Here is a 15,850-nt window from a genome sequence, read left to right as displayed (position 1 = left end):
CCCCAGAGACTCTGTGACTGTATTTACAAATAATCCCAGCTATTTTGATTGGATATTTTTACTAAAAAATGGAAGAATTAAAACTCTGTTCTGTGATATCATCTTCAGTTCAGTTATCTGTATTGAGAACTTCCTCAGGTGAACGGCCTGCTGGGAAACCTCAAGGAATGACCCCTTTGTTTTCTCTCTCTCTTTAGGGCGAACAAGGAACACCAGGGCCAGAAGGGCCCACAGGTCCAAGGGTAAAGAATGTGGTGAAGATGCATTTGGTGCTTTTGTAAACGGAAGAGTGAATAAAGCATTCTGACTTAGGTAGCCTGCCCCAAGCTAGTGCTCTCCATACGTTTTGGACTACAACTCCCAGCATTCCTGACCATGCTGTCTGGAGCTGATGGGAGTTGAAGTCCATAATATATGGAGGGCAATTGGGTGGGAAAGGCTGGACCAAGGTTTCATTTTCACTAAAGATGCAATCCTGTGCATGGTTAGACAGAAAAACAGAAAAACATGGTTAGACGGAAAGTACATCTGGAGGTCACTCTAACAACCTTCTGAACGCCACTGATTAAGCAACAAGATGGACTTTGGGGACATGTGTTCCAATTAAGCCAATAAAAATACTTTCAACCAGCTTGACTCATGCAGGCTATCTACACTCTAGTACTTTCCTGCTTTTCTGTGAGCATCTGGAAAAACTGGGCACGAGGCCAATCGGGAGTCCAATGGACTCCCTCCCACACGCTCCCTCCCAGCTGCTTCCCCCTACTCCCAGCTGTTTTATATAATCTGTTGCTTAGCCGCACAAAGTTCTTCTCATAGCTCAGAACCTCCAGCATACAAAGTTCTTCTCATAGCTCAGAACGTCCAGTGTGTCATAGATCAGAACTTTTACACCACACATTGCCTTAGCATTTAAAATATATATAGATATTATGCATTGTTAGAATGGCCAGGACATCATAACAAGCAGCACAGTGATGTGTTAAGGTCCTTCTCGGAGTGTAAGGGAGGCTAGGGCCAAGGTCTTGCCAGATGTAGAGTCTAAGGATCCCAAGTTCAGAGCACCCTCCCTCTGCTGTGGGGGTGCAGGGGGAATGTCCACAGCTCACTCTCATAAGAAACCTCTCCAAGTGTGTGAGACTCAGATGTTTGCAAATTCAACAGTGGAGGCTGGTGGCTCTGATTTCAGTGGGGCTGTGAATCCAATCAGAACCAGCCAGAATTCTAAACGAGCGAACCAGGATGCTGATCCCTATCCCCAAAAAAGGTTTGGCACCTTGGATAGTTCCTTTAGAATTCTGGCTGGTCTTGTCTGAAACTCAGAAGGCATTCACATCCCCACCAAAATCGGAGCCACCAAGTTTAACCTGGCTTTTCAAATAAGAACATAAGAAGAGTCCTGCTGGATCCCACCAAGGGTCAATTTAGTCTAGCGCCAAACAGCTGTCTACTAGGAATCCTCAAGCAGGACAAAGGTGCAACAGCACACTCCTGCCCATGTTCCCCAGCAACTGATGTATATAGGCTTACTGCCTCTGATATTGGAGGTAGTAAGCCATCAGGGCTAGTAGCCATGGATAGCCTTCTTCTCCAGGAATTATCCCAGGATGATCAGGGGTCTGGAAACAACGCCCTATGAAGAGAGACTGAAAGAACTGGGCATGTTTAGGCTGGAGAAGAGAAGATTGAGGGGAGACATGATAGCACTCTTCAAATACTTAAAAAGTCACACAGAGGAGGGCCAGGATCTCTTCTCCATCCTCCCAGAGTGCAGGACACGGAATAACGGGCTCAAGTTAAAGGAAGCCAGATTCCAGCTGGACATCAGGAAAAACTTCCTGACTGTTAGAGCAGTACAACAATGGAATCAGTTCCCTAGGGAGGTTGTGGGCTCTCCCACACTAGAGGCCTTCAAGAGGCAGCTGGACAACCATCTGTCAGGGATGCTTTAGGGTGGATTCCTGCATTTAGCAGAGGGTTGGACTTGATGGCCTTGTAGGCCCCTTCCAACTCTGCTATTCTATGATTCTAAAGCCATCCAAATTGGTGGCCGTCACTACATCTTGTGGTAGTGAATTCTATAGTTTAACTATGTGCCGTGTGAAGAAGTACCTCCTCTGATCTGTCCTGGATCTCCCAATAATCAGCTTCATGGGATGAACCCAGGTTCTAGTATTATGAGAGAGGAAGAAAAATGTCTCTCTATCCATAAACGGAGTTATTTGCTATGTATAATGGTGTTCTATTTTGATTTTTTGAAAAAAAAAACCTAGGGTAAGAAAGGCCAAGATGGTATCAAAGGGGAAAAGGTGAGGTCCCTATTTATTACATTTTTATCCTTCCCCACCTCAAAGGAGAACGTGATCCACAGACGTAATTCTTTCCCTATCTTCTCACAACAACCCTGTGAAGCTGAGAAGTAATGCCCTGTACACTCTCTGCTTGCTGCCTGCCTGCCAGTTGCCTGACCCCTTCGGGGGTGGTGGAGGGTGTCCACGAGCCATGATTTGCACAAATTTGCAGGTGGGAACATTTACAGAAATCGTGGTTTGTGCAAATTCACAGCTGTAAATAGCACAATTTGCATACAATTACAGGCATAAAAGGACCATTTCTTTAATATGCAGCCTTGGATTACTGTTATTGCTTCTTTTAAATTTTGTTTTAACTGTTTTATTCTGTTTTTATTTTCATTTTACCTTGTACACCGCTCCGAAATTTTTCAATGGGGAGCGGTATATAAATATTCAAAATAATAATAATAATAATAATAATAATAATAATAATAATAATAATAATTTGCGCAAATAAAAAAAGAAGCGAGAAACGATTCATTTGCCCAACTCAGCGTGTGCTCAATCTTGCCAGCTCAGAAACCCACAAGCTAGTGGGCTGAGCCGGCAAAACCACTCTGAGTTCTGCCGACATCTCTATAATGAGGATTTGCATTCTGTCTTTTGCAGGGGGAGCGTGGAGAGGCAGGGCTGAAGGGTCTTCAAGGAATTGCGGTAAGGCAAACAGGATGTGTGTCGAACTTTATTTATGTATTATTTTTAATATATGGCATTTTTAAAATCCATTTTTAATCTTTTGGACATCTCTGGTGTTTTTTAGGGTCTTCCAGGCCCCGTTGGACCCAAAGGAGACCAAGTAAGTCATAGAATCATGGAATCATAGAATAGCAGAGTTGGAAGGGGCCTACAAGGCCATCGAGTCCAACCCCCTGCTCAATGCAGGAATCCGCCTTAAAGCAGCCCTGACAGAGGGTTGTCCAGCTGCCTCTTGAAGGCCTTTAGGGTGGGAGAGCCCACAACCTCCCTAGGTCATTGGTTCCATTGTCGTACTGCTCTAACAGTCAGGAAGCTTTTCCTGATGTCCACCCGGAATCTGGCTTCCTGTAACTTGAGTCCATTTTTCCATGTCCTGCACTGTGAGATGAACGAGAAGTGAAAGAAACATGGAGGGACAGTGGAACCCAGTGGTGAGAGCCAATGACAGCAAGAACTGAGTTCTCAGTGAGATGGCAAACCTGTATCTAGGCTGCACCTCTTCAGGCTGAAGGCAGAGTGGGGTTCACATGCTTAAATGCCCCTATATATGCACATACATTCCCCATACATATAAAAACAGTGTGTCAGCAAGGAAGGGTCTAGCCTAGTCTTCTCACTGACACACTAGTAATCTATGTGCAGGGCTTTATTTATTATTCTAAAGAGGAACATTCAATTGGGCAGGCTTCCTCGTGCATTGGAAATAGGCAAGTCTCTTTCACAGAAGGCTTAGAGAGAACACTGCTTAAAACGTACACAAGTACGATATTGTCTGGCTCTTTTACAAGAATATAACAACTTCTGCCTCCATTCAGTTGAATGCCATCTAGTGACGAAATTGTATAATGATGCTATCCACCGAGCTTCAGCAGGGAAAGGGATAGGTGAGAAATTCGTTTAGTTCACATTACAATACAGACCGACCTGATTCCCAAACTAATGCATGAATCAAAATGCAATCATCCGAGAGTTTTGCACTTTTCCAAAAAAAATTGTGATGCAGTTGTCCAATAAAAATGCACAAAAAAATCTGTGCATTAAGTGGAATTGCATTTTTTTAAAATGCACGGATTAGGAGAAATGCATATGAGATGCATTTGTTGGGCGAAATACACAAAAAAGTTTTGCGAATTTCTGTGTGGACAATTTGGAAATAAATGGAGAAATGGGACAGAAGAGCTCATGTTTCAAAATGTTTGATAGCTGTAACCAAAATAGAGAGATTGGTCCATTCCTACTCAACACAGGTTTATTGCTCCAGCAAGGTCTGGAGCCTTTGTATGTATAATTTCAATCGCACCAAGGTATTTTCAATAAATGAATCTTATATTTTATCAAATTTATTAGAGGGAACTTGAATTTCCCTAAAACATTAAAGCAAGCCAGGTCACCATTTTCTTAATTTCAGTTTTAGATTTGTGGCTCTGGTTTCTTATTACTATTACTATTTATTTATTTATTTATTTATTTATTTATTTATTTATATATTAATTAATTACATTTATATACCGCTCCACAGCCGAAGCTCTCTGGGTGGTTTACAAAAGTTAAAAACAGTAAACATTAAAAATATACAAAATTTAAAACCATCAAAAACAACAGTATAAAAACAACAGTGTCCATTTAAAAACAACAGTTCTGGGATCCGTTAAAAAACAAACTTAGTGTTGTTAAATGCTGTTAAATGCCTGGGAGAAAAGAAAAGTCTCGACCTGGCGCCTGAAAGATAACAGTGTTGGTGCCAGGCGAGCCTTATCGGGGAGATCATTCCACAGTCAGGGGGCCACCACCGAAAAGGCCCTCTCCCTTGTTGCAACAAAGAATTAAATAACTCTTGATTTGAAGAGTTTATCCTGCTCACAGCATGAGACCAGTCTTTAAGAGGCAGTGTGGTGTAGTGGTTAGAGTGTTGGACTGGGAGTCGGGAGATCCAGGTTCTAGTCCCCACTTGGCCATGGAAACTCACTGGGTGACTTTGGGCCAGTCACAGACTCTCAGCCCAACCCACCTCACAGGGTTGTTGTTGTAAGGATAAAATGGAAAGGAGGAGGATTATGTACGCCGCCCTGGGTTCTTTAGAGGGGGAAAAGGCGGGATATAAATGCAATAATAAAAAATAATAAATCAAGTATTTTAAGTGACCCAACAGACACAATGGAAAGTAGACACAAGATATGATGTATTTAGGCTTTCCAGAAACTGAGATTACAAATTTGGGATCCAATGGTTTTTTGGGGAACAAACTCAGATATCATTCCCATAAGGGTAAGTTATGATATAGACCAAACGAAGCACTATTTAATCCCCATTGATTTCAATGGGAGTATTAAGACCACATGTTTCGTTCTTCCATTCTCATCAATGGATGATCATGCTGTTGTTTCAGCCTTCCCCAACCTAGTGCCCTCCAGATGATTAACTCCCATCAGCCTTTGCTAATATGACCAATGGTCAGGAATGCTGGGAGATGTAGTCCAAAACACCTGGGGAGCAACAGGCTGAGGAAGGCTGCCTTACGTTTTATGAATGGAATGGGATTTTTGAAATGCAAACACTCCCTCCCATGTGACTCCAATGCATCCTCCCAAAGAAAAAGCTGTCAAAAAATTAACATTGCTATTTCATTTTTGTTCTTACGTACATCTGAATGTTGAATTCCAAAATCCACATTTTTCACAGTGGGTTTCAACTGTTGGCAAACTTCAATTTGATACTTTGAGTTTCACAGTAGCTTGACTTGCCTCTGCTGGTTGCGCAAACCTTCCCTGCAGTCTCCCCCTATGCATGTTTACTCAGATGTAAATCCTATTGACTTCAGTGGGACCTTTGCACAAAGACATGTGCCTAGGATTGCACCTGTTCATTGTTATGGCATATTCTGACTTTCCCCCATCCTTATCAGGGCATCCAAGGATTTCCTGGTGCTCCAGCTATGGGGGTAAGTATGGGATCGACAAGTTTTCCCTAGCCCAAATTGAATTGGCTCAGAAATAAGCTCAGTAATAAGCTCAGGAAAGGAAAGGAACCTCTCGTGCAAGCACTGAGTCATTGCTGACTCTAGGAGGGACGCCAGCTTTCGCTGACGTTTTCTTGGCAGGCCTTATAGTGGGGTGGTTTGCCATTGCCTTCCCCGGCCGTGATTCCCTTTCCCCCAGCTAACTGGGTACTCATTTTACCGACCTCGGGAGGATGGAAGGCTGAGTCGACCCAAGCCGGCTGCCTGAAACCAGCTTCCGCTGGGATCGAACTCAGGCCGTGGGGAGAGTTTCAGCTGCAGAAACTGCTGCTTTACCGCTCTGCGCCACACGAGGCTATGATAATAAGCTCAGCAAGTCCCTAAAAGTCAGAAATAGTAGCTTGGTTTAATTTCGAGCTGAGCTGATTTCATAAGTTGCCCATCGTCTCATAGGAACGTAAGATGAGCCCAGCTGGATCAGATCAAGGCTCCATCTGTAGTCCAGGACTCTGTTCACACAGTAGTCAACCAGCCGCCCATGGGAATCCCACAAGCAGGACATGAGTGCAACAGCACCCTCCCACCCATGTTCCCCAGTGACTGGTGTATACAGGTTTACTGCTTCTGATACTGGAGGTAGCACATAGCCATCAGGACTAGTAGCCCTTGATAGCCTTCTCCTCCAGGAATTTATCCAGCCCCCTTTTCATAGAATCATAGAATAGCAGAGTTGGAAGGGGCCTACAAGGCCATCGAGTCCAACCCCCTGCTCAATGCAGGAATCCACCCTAAAACATCCCTGACAGAGGGTTGTCCAGCTGCCTCTTGAAGGCCTCTAGTGTGGGAGAGCCCACCACCTCCCTAGGTAACGGATTCCATTGTCGTACTGCTCTAACAGTCAGGAAGTTTTTCCTGATGTCCAGATGGAATCTGGCTTCCTTTAACTTGAGCCCGTTATTCCGTGTCCTGCACTCTGGGAGAATCGAGAAGAGATCCTGGCCCTCCTCTGTGTGACAACCTTTAAGTATTTGAAGAGTGCTATCATGTCTCCCCTCAATCTTCTCTTCTCCAGGCTAAACAAGCCCAGTTCTTTCAGTCTCTCTTCATAGGGCTTTGCTTCCAGACCCCTGATCATCCTGGTTGCCCTCCTCTGAACACGCTCCAGCTTGTCTGCGTCCTTCTTGAATTGTGGAGCCCAGAACTGGACGCAATACTCTAGATGAGGCCTAACCAGGGCCGAATAGAGAGGAACCAGTACCTCACGCGATTTGGAAGCTGTACTTCCAGTTCCTAGCTACCATCAGTCGTGCTGCAACCAACAAACTCGATATCAGCTCTATAGTTCCTTTTCCACACTTTATATCTTCAAATAGTGACAGCAATGCTATTTTTGGTGTTTGTTCTATTTTCATTCCCACTATTTCTTCGATTTCTGAGAACACCATCTTCCATAATCTTTGTACATATTTGCATTGCCACCACATATGTAAATACGTTCCTTTTTCCCCACAACCTCTCCAACAATTTGCTGAATGTTGATCACTTATCTTATTCAATCTAACCGGCCTAACCAGGGCCGAATAGAGAGGAACCAGTACCTCACGCGATTTGGAAGCTGTACTTCTATTAATGCAGCCCAAAATAGCATTGGCCTTTCTAGCAGCCTTTCTTGGCATTTATCCCTATTCAATTTCATCCTGTTGTTTTCAGCCCAGCACTCCAGCCTATCAAGATCACTTTGAAGTTTGTTTCTGTCTTCCAGGGTATTAGCTATCCCACCCAATTTTGTGTCATCTGCCATCCAGATTGGTGGCCATCACTGCATCTTGTGGTAGCGAATTCCATAGTTTAGCTTTGTGCTACGTGAATTTGCCACCCATCAGCTTCATGGCATGACTGCATCGGGTTCTAGTATTATGGGAGAAGGAGAAAAATGTCTCCCTCTCCACATTCTCCACACATGCACAATTTTGTACACCTCTCGCATGTCTCCCCTCAGCCTCCTTTTTTCATACTAAACAATCCCAGCTGTTGTAATTGGTGGTGGTGGTGGGGAAGTCCTCAATTTGCCACCGTAAGTCATCAGCCAAAGAGTGCTATGATTTTCATAGAGATTTGCCACTGAAAATCGTTGGCTAATGGGTGAGTTTCCAAAGGGGCTAGTGGTGGTGGCAAGACTGTGGCCTGACGCAGGGGAGTCAGGGGTGCAAAGATGGTCCATAGAGCTCCCAAAGCTGTCCAATGCTGCTCTACAACAATACATGTTTAGAACAGGAGAGAACACCCCATTGAAGCAACTTCACATGCTGCATCAGATGAATCATAGGCCATAGCTAGACCTAAGCTTTATCCCTGGATCGTCCAGAGGTCAAACCTGTTCATCTAGGTGACACACAGGGGATCCAGTGCTCAGGCAGGGGCGAACCCTGGATGATCCCAGGATAAACCTTAGGTCTAGCTGTGGCCATAGAATAGTAGAGTTGGAAGGGGCCTACAAGGCCATCAAGTCCAACCCCCTGCTCCATGCAGGAATCCACCTCAAAGCATCCCTGACAGATGGCTGCACCGACAAGGTTTGAAACATGAGTGACAGAGCAATAACCAGATGCCCAGCGCAAGGTTTCTACAGTGGCCTCAACCCATATGTGGCAAAAGGCACACAAGATGTCGGCAGCCATGCTCCACATCATTGATTCATCAAGAGATAACATTTTGTGGGATTTGCCACAATGGGCGCAGTCATGGTATTTCTGGCCTTCTGGAATGAAGAGCAGAATCCTAGAAGGGTAGAGTGGGAAGGGGCCTACAAGGCCATCGAGTCCAACCCCCTGCTCCATGCAGGAATCCACCTTAAAGCATCCCTGACAGATGGCTGTCCAGTCACTGGGATGCAGAATAAGGTGACATAGACACCCCTGCTCTCCTCTAAGATATGGTTCATAGAATCAGAGAATCGTAGAGTTGGAAGGGGCCTACAAGGCCATCGAGTCCAACCCCCTGCTCCATGCAGGAATCCACCTTAAAGCATCCCTGACAGATGGCTGTCCAGTCACTGGGATGCAGAATAAGGTGACATAGACACCCCTGCTCTCCTCTAAGATATGGTTCATAGAATCAGAGTGGGAAGGGGCCTACAAGGCCATCGAGTCCAACCTCCTGCTCCATGCAGGAATCCACCCTAAAGCATCCCTGACAGATGGTTCAGAATGGGTTGCAACACTCTCACGTGGTCTCTTTAATCTATAGGTGGTGGGACCTTCTGGCAAAAAAGGGGCCAGGGTAAGTGATGCTAAGGGTATGTTGGCGATTGAGGGGGTGGGACGGAGGGGTTGTGCACCGGACCAGTGTCAAAATCCACAGCCAGGTTTTAGATATATCTGAAATAAAAATGGCTTACAAGCAGTGGATTTGAGAGCATTTCTGCCTCTTACATTTTTCTGCCATAAAGAGAGCCTTGTTGGATTACATCTTGTCCTGGGCTCGTTGTAAACATTATCCGTCTCCCATCTGTTCTTTCATATGTTTGCATTAGGAAACAAATGAGGTTGAGGTAATTAGGAATGTCTTGGGCGTCCAATATGGGGGTGGAGTCTGCTTACCACCCCAGCCCTCCAGCTCCCCATTCGTGGACCACACAGCACTTACCACACCTGTTCACCAAGTGCTGTGTGGTCCATGAATGGGGGTCGGCTGGCCGCTCCTTCCCGAAGTTGCCATTTTTACGCAAAATGGCAGCTCAGGACTTTCTAGAAAAGTAACACTGCATAGACTGTGGCTGTAAAGGGGCTATGTATGCAACATTGCTGGCGTAAATGGGCCATTTACACCCGTAATGTTTTGTAAATGGCCCCTTTGCAGGTACAACAATTATTTACTGGAATGTCCCGAGCGGCCATTTTGGCAGCTTAGAACATGGACGGACGGTCATGCGGTGTTTGTCAGTTGCTTGATGAGCCATCTAGGGACTCGCATTGTGAGGTGAGTGGATGATGACCCCCAGACTGTGGTGAGTCAATCCATCCCTAGTTAGTATGGATGGTGCAGCAGCAAAGAGCTGTTTGGAGTCCTACAAGCAAGTCCTACTAGGAAAACGTTACACCAAGCCAGTGAGTTTTTATTCTTTTACCAGCCAGGCAACCTTTTCCATGCTATCTTGTTGTATGAGGAATCTCTGTCCAGCTGTCATAGAACACCCACACACACACACCCCATGTGCTGCAAAAGACACTGCTGGGACATGTTCTAAGGCACAGACCTGCTTCAAGAGAGACAGGAGTCCTGTACATGCTTTTACCTGTGTACGCCCAAGATCTATATGCTCTGCAGTGCTCCCAGTTGCATGAAGGCTTTGTGCTGCTGGTATGTTGAATGACCCAAATCGAGACCAGCAAGCGCGATCCCACCGCCCACACCATTCACGTTGAGTCAGCTGTGTGAACAAGCCTGTCAAAGTGACTGGCCTGCAATTAATTTGCTAGCCTGGGAAGAAGTCAGTATCCTGTGTTTCCATTTTAGCCACAGGTGAAAGGTTGCACCCTGCACCATCGCCAGGATGGAAGCACAGGTACTAGTCCCTGAGGAGACTATTACAATGGCTTTCTACCAAACAGAGAAGGGCTTCACTTCCTATGCAGCCAAACCCAGTCAGAACTCTAAAGGAGCCATCCAAGGCCTTCGACAGCTCCTTTAGAGTTCTGACTGGTTCTGACCCAGAATGGATTCACCACCCCACTGATGCCGGAGCCACCAGCCACCACTGCTTTAAGGGTTCCTAAAAAACACTCTTTGGAAATAGCACTGAACTATCTTTTTTGTTCTTATGTACAGGGGGATATTGGGCCGGTCGGCCCTTTGGGTCCTAAGGGAATTCCAGGAGAGCCAGGAGAAAAGGGAGAGAAGGTAAATCTCTTTCTTTTTAAAATTAATTTCTTCTTTTAAAGGGCTTGTATGCTGAGTGCCAGGGCACAGCCCTGCCAAGTCAGCTTACCCAAAATAACCATGAAAACCTTAAAGCCATTTTTAAGACACGGAGAAAATAATCCAATTACGAAAACTAAAACCAGGAGCATTTTGCAACTGGTGCTGGGCTGACTATCTCCCACCTTCTCGCTTTCTAGGGATCCTGCCAAATCCAAGATCTATGACTGATATATTATCTTTGCAAAATCAGCCCCGTAGGAAAAAGCCCCCCTTTGCTGCAATGCACTCTTTGGGCCTGTTCAGATGACCCGCTAAGCCATGGTTAGGCTGCTAACTCTTTTGCAGCAAATGGTTAGTGAGCGTGTTTCAACCGTGGTTATATGGCCACTGTGGTTAGGAATGGTTCACATGGCACACTAAGTCATGGTTCACCCGACACGCTAAGCCATAATGTCCAAAATGCTTAACCCTCGTGGCTTAGCGTGTCGTCTGAACTGGGTCTTTATTAAAGAAGGTTTGGAGAGTTCAACTGCTAGAATGCTCTTGTGCATATAAATCCAATCCTGTACAAGCTGCATTTGCCACCTATTCATTTCCAGACATACAGTCCTAAACAGTTTGAGACTAGGTTGTTTGAAAGACTGCCTGCACCCATATGAACCTGCCCAGGCCCAGGGCCGGTGCCAGACTATTTTGTGCCCTAGGCAGGTGAGCTGCTTTCACCCACCCACACCCACACCCAGGAGCGGGGGCTGCCTTTAGAACGGCGCGCACGGCTGGAAGCCGCTCTGGGAGAGCGACTTTTGGATGCGCCGTTCCGAAGCCCCCTGCCCACCCCAGCATTCTGGCTTCGCTTTGGCTGGGCGCCCACCCAGCCAAAGCGAAGCCAGGACGCTTGGGGGGGCGTGGCTTCACTTCAGCTGGGGGGCGTGTGGCGTTACACCCCACAAGTCAGTTCCCAAATGTATGTCTGCAGTTTGTAAGTCTGTGGTTTTTAGAATGTTGGCCTGAGTGGGCGGAGTTAGAATGTCTGGGGAGGGTGGGGAGGATATATAAGGGAATGAGTGAGGGGATTGAGGGTGACTTTTTAGGTCTTTAGTGCTCTCTGTGTTTAGAGTACTTAAGTTCTGGAGAATTTGAGGTTCAGTGTAGAGAGTGGTGTCTATGGAGTGTGGTGTGCACATAGTTGACGTATATTAAACAATACTGCTAATAAAGAAAGCTCAAGAGTGATTGTGTGAGAGAAAGGAAAGCGCGTATGTGAATGGGTGGAAGGATTGGATGAAAGGTTTCAAAAAGGTTTTTAAATGTTTTATTTGAAACAAAGCTTGTGAACTTTTAAAAATAAATTTTAATTATTTTGTTTTTAACTACCACAAAAATCCCACGTGTCTGTTTGGCATTTATCATCTGAAGTTTACACATTTAGCACCCACTCTGACAATCATTCACCTCAGCGCATATAATTCACAGCACATTATTTTATTATCGAAATCCTTCTCCATTTAACCCCTTTTTCCACATAGTTTGGAGAAAGGCGGTGTTTGTCCCTCGCCTCAGGCGTATCAAGCGGTGGTGCTTGGCTTGAGCAGGGAGTAGCCGCGGCCAGGCCTGGTGTTCAGAGCCTGTGTCGTGGCAGGGCGCCCAGCCGAAGTGAAGCCAGGGTGCTGGGGCGGGCAGGCGGGCGGCTTCGGAACGGCACGCCTGGAAGTCGCCTTCTCAGAGCCGCTGTGGGAGAGCAGCTTCCGGGTGCGGCGTGCGGCGCCCCCTTACCTTGGCGCTCTAGGCGGCTGCCTGAGTGGCCTCTATGGTAGCGCCGGCCCTGCCCAGGCCTTAAAATTAGCCTCAATAGCCCTGTCCGCAGGCCTGCCATTAAGGTCCATCAGAGGCGGGTGAGGCCGGGACACTGAACCCTTGCTTCTCCTGTGTTTTTATCCCTAAAAAATGCTTATTCTCTGTGTCCTCCTCCTCCTCTTTCTTTTTTGGAAGGTGAGATGATCTTTCCCTGAGATTTCCCCCCCCCCCTTGAAAAAGAAGACCATTTTGAAGAACATCTCTGACTGTTCTCTGCCTATTTTTGGGGTAGTGATCACTATCACCCCCCTGCACCCCCCCCCAATGCTCAGTAATGATGCCTGGTCAGGGACATTATAGGGTTGCCAAAAAAGAAGTGCATCACCCAAAACAAGAGGACGCAGATTTGCCTAATATTTGCACATGCACATTTAGAAGTACAGGTGCAAATTAAAAAGAACAACTGTCATTCAAATAGCAATGCCAGACGTCTCACCCTAGTTCAAAAGACGGTCTAGGCGAACTGTGTCTCTGCTCCATCTGCCTCATTCTGACTCAAAATCATGTTTTCACCCTCAAAGTCAAGTATTTCCTTCTCTCCTTCAAACACGTTGCTGTTGCGCTTTTCTCTCTCTCTCTCTGTGTGAAACCATCTGGACCTCTTTCCCTGCAACATGTTTTCAAAGGAGAGTGAAAAATGCTTAAACCAGCTTTGATTTTGGCTTGATCTCTACAGGGGAGTCCAGGTTTTGGTATTCCGGGTCAACTCGGACTGAAGGGAGAGCCAGGAGAAAGGGTGAGTTGGAAGAATGGGTGACATCTGTCTGTCAAGAAAAGAAAGACAGGAAAGTGGTGTGAAACGGGATGTCTGTAACAGAATCAAGCAAAGATGGCCTTTTCATTTCTTTTCTTTTTCCGGTACGTGCCATTAAAAAAGAATGGCAAAAGAACAGCAGCCTTCCCCAACCTGGTGTCCTCCAGATGTGTTCTGCAGATCTGTTCCAACACATCTGGAGGGCACCAGTTTCAGAGAAGGCTGACCTAGAGGATAGGTTTTGTCACACAGCATTGGATCCTCCAGCCCAGCAGCTGTGCCCAGTTAACGCAATGCATGGAGCTAGAGAGAATATCAGAATTTCAAAAGAGGCCTGCTGAATTAGGCCAAGACATGAGGCCTTTATTGTGTGCTCATGATTCTTCACTTACGGTAGTTTGTAGGGCTGTGCTCCGCTCCGATTCGGATCCCCGAATCGGGAGCAAAGCAACCCGATTTGCATCCGCTAAGGGCGAATCTGAATCGGATCATGGGAGCTGCAGATCGAGGCAAAGTGCATCGCTTCGCCTTGATCTGGCGCTCTGAACGCAGGTAAGTGGGGGGGGAGGGGGCTTACTTGGCGTCGGCACCGCCGCCGCAGTTTGTGCGGCTGTGGCGGAGACAGGTAAGGGGAGAGGGGGGCTTACTTGCCTCCATTGTGGTCTGCCGGCGGCTTCAACTGAGGCCCAATCCTCAAAGCGGAAGCAGGCCTGCTTCTGGCTTGAGGCCTGGGCCTCAGTTGAAGCTGCCACCCATGACAGACACAGATAAGTGGGGGGGAGGGGGCTTACCTGGCTCCGATGATGCAGTCCCTGTGGCGATGGTGGTGGAGCCAGATTAGGGGGTGGGGCTTACCTGCCTCCATCGCAGTCCGGCAGTGGCTACAACTGAGGCCCAGGCCTCAAAGTGGAAGCAGGCCTGAGCCTCAATTGAAGCCGCTGGCGTATCACGACGGATGCAGGTAAGTGGGGGGAGGGGGGCTTACCTGGCTCTGCCGCCACCACCGCAGTCTGTGTGGCGACAGCAGTGGAGCCAGGTAAGGGGGCAGGGGGGCTTACCTGCGTCTTTTGCAGTCCAGCGGCGGCTTCAACTGAGGCCCAGGCCTCAAAACTTTTTAAAAAGTGAACATTAAAAACAAATATACAGAAATTTAAAACCATCTAAGGCATAAAAACAGCAATATCCATTTAAAACAACTATTCTGGGGCCAGTTAAAAAAACACACCTCAGCATATGTTGACTACTTGTCCTATGTGCCAGCTGTGAGCGCCCACTTTTTGTCGGCAGCGTAGCTGGCATTCACTGAGGCAGCCATCCTCTATCCACTTGCGAACACGAGGGCAAACCTGGGAGGAAAGCCCCATTGAATTCGATGGACTGAGAGTAAACACACACACACACATGGGGTTGTGCTGCTAATTTTGCTAGTGTTCTTCCAACACGTATATCTTGCTGGTCGTAATTATGCATGTGATGTATGAACAGAACTAACCTTGTCCAAAAATATATATATTCACAGGGGAACGTTGGTTTATCCGGCAAACCTGGGCAAAAGGTGAGCATGCAAGTGACGGTGCAACGTGCGTAGCTCTTGCGATAATAACTTTGCGTGTCGATGGCTCGGAGAATTTCCCATACACCCTCTCAGTCATTCTGACAACGAGCCAATGTTCTTAAATCTTTGGAGCACATGAGCTAGGAGGCTGTTGGTCGTGAGGCAAGATTTGGACAGAGAGTTCAAATGCACATGCACTACAGGAGTGAACACCTTGCACACCTAGGGACACGTGCGGCTGTGGTCCTAATTCCAAAAGTCCTTTGCAAGTGTTTAAGTCAGCTGAGACTTCAGGCAAGTGCAATTTGCCTCCCCTGCCTGGTAGCCTGCTATTATTTTATTTATTTATTTATTTATTTATTGCATTTTTATACCGCCCAATAGCCAAAGTTCTCTGGTGGGGAAGGAGAAGGGGAGCAAGATAGAAGAGGGGGTGGCAGAAATTGTGGGACAGAGAAAACAGGTCCGTGGAAAGAGAGGGAGAGAGAAAAGGGGGTGGCCCTGCCCATTTTTCTCTCCGGCCCCGCCCACGACCAGCTTTGGCCCTGCCCACTGCCGTTATGTGGCTCCCTACAGATTAACCCCAAGGAGATGCAGCTTTTGAAGGGAGAAACGCTCCCCAGCCCTTTGGAGATCCCAAACAGGGTTTGCTTCGAAGTACTAAGCACATCCGAATTTCCCCCCAAAAAAACATTCACGGCAGACACGACACGGAGCCTTACTTTTCATGGGTGTGGCAGTGCATAGGGAGGCTTAACCCT

At 46.8% G+C, this 15,850-nt stretch overlaps 2 long non-coding RNA genes across 2 annotated transcripts; both read left to right on the top strand.

Moving 5' to 3' along the window:
* The first annotated feature begins 229 nt into the window (after window positions 1-229).
* LOC134403656 (uncharacterized) lies at window positions 230-3,009 on the top strand. The gene is made up of 3 exons (XR_010025830.1): window positions 230-242; window positions 2,274-2,309; window positions 2,964-3,009. It is a non-coding gene; the product is annotated as an uncharacterized LOC134403656 (long non-coding RNA).
* Window positions 3,010-3,115: 106 nt separating this feature from the next.
* Window positions 3,116-9,282, top strand: LOC134404230 (uncharacterized). Its single transcript, XR_010025858.1, has 3 exons — window positions 3,116-3,150; window positions 5,953-5,988; window positions 9,253-9,282. It is a non-coding gene; the product is annotated as an uncharacterized LOC134404230 (long non-coding RNA).
* The last annotated feature ends 6,568 nt before the right edge of the window (window positions 9,283-15,850 follow it).

This window comes from Elgaria multicarinata, chromosome 9 (assembly GCF_023053635.1).
Source record: "Elgaria multicarinata webbii isolate HBS135686 ecotype San Diego chromosome 9, rElgMul1.1.pri, whole genome shotgun sequence".
Taxonomy (NCBI): domain Eukaryota; kingdom Metazoa; phylum Chordata; class Lepidosauria; order Squamata; family Anguidae; genus Elgaria; species Elgaria multicarinata.
This window is presented reverse-complemented; position numbering and strand designations above follow the sequence as displayed.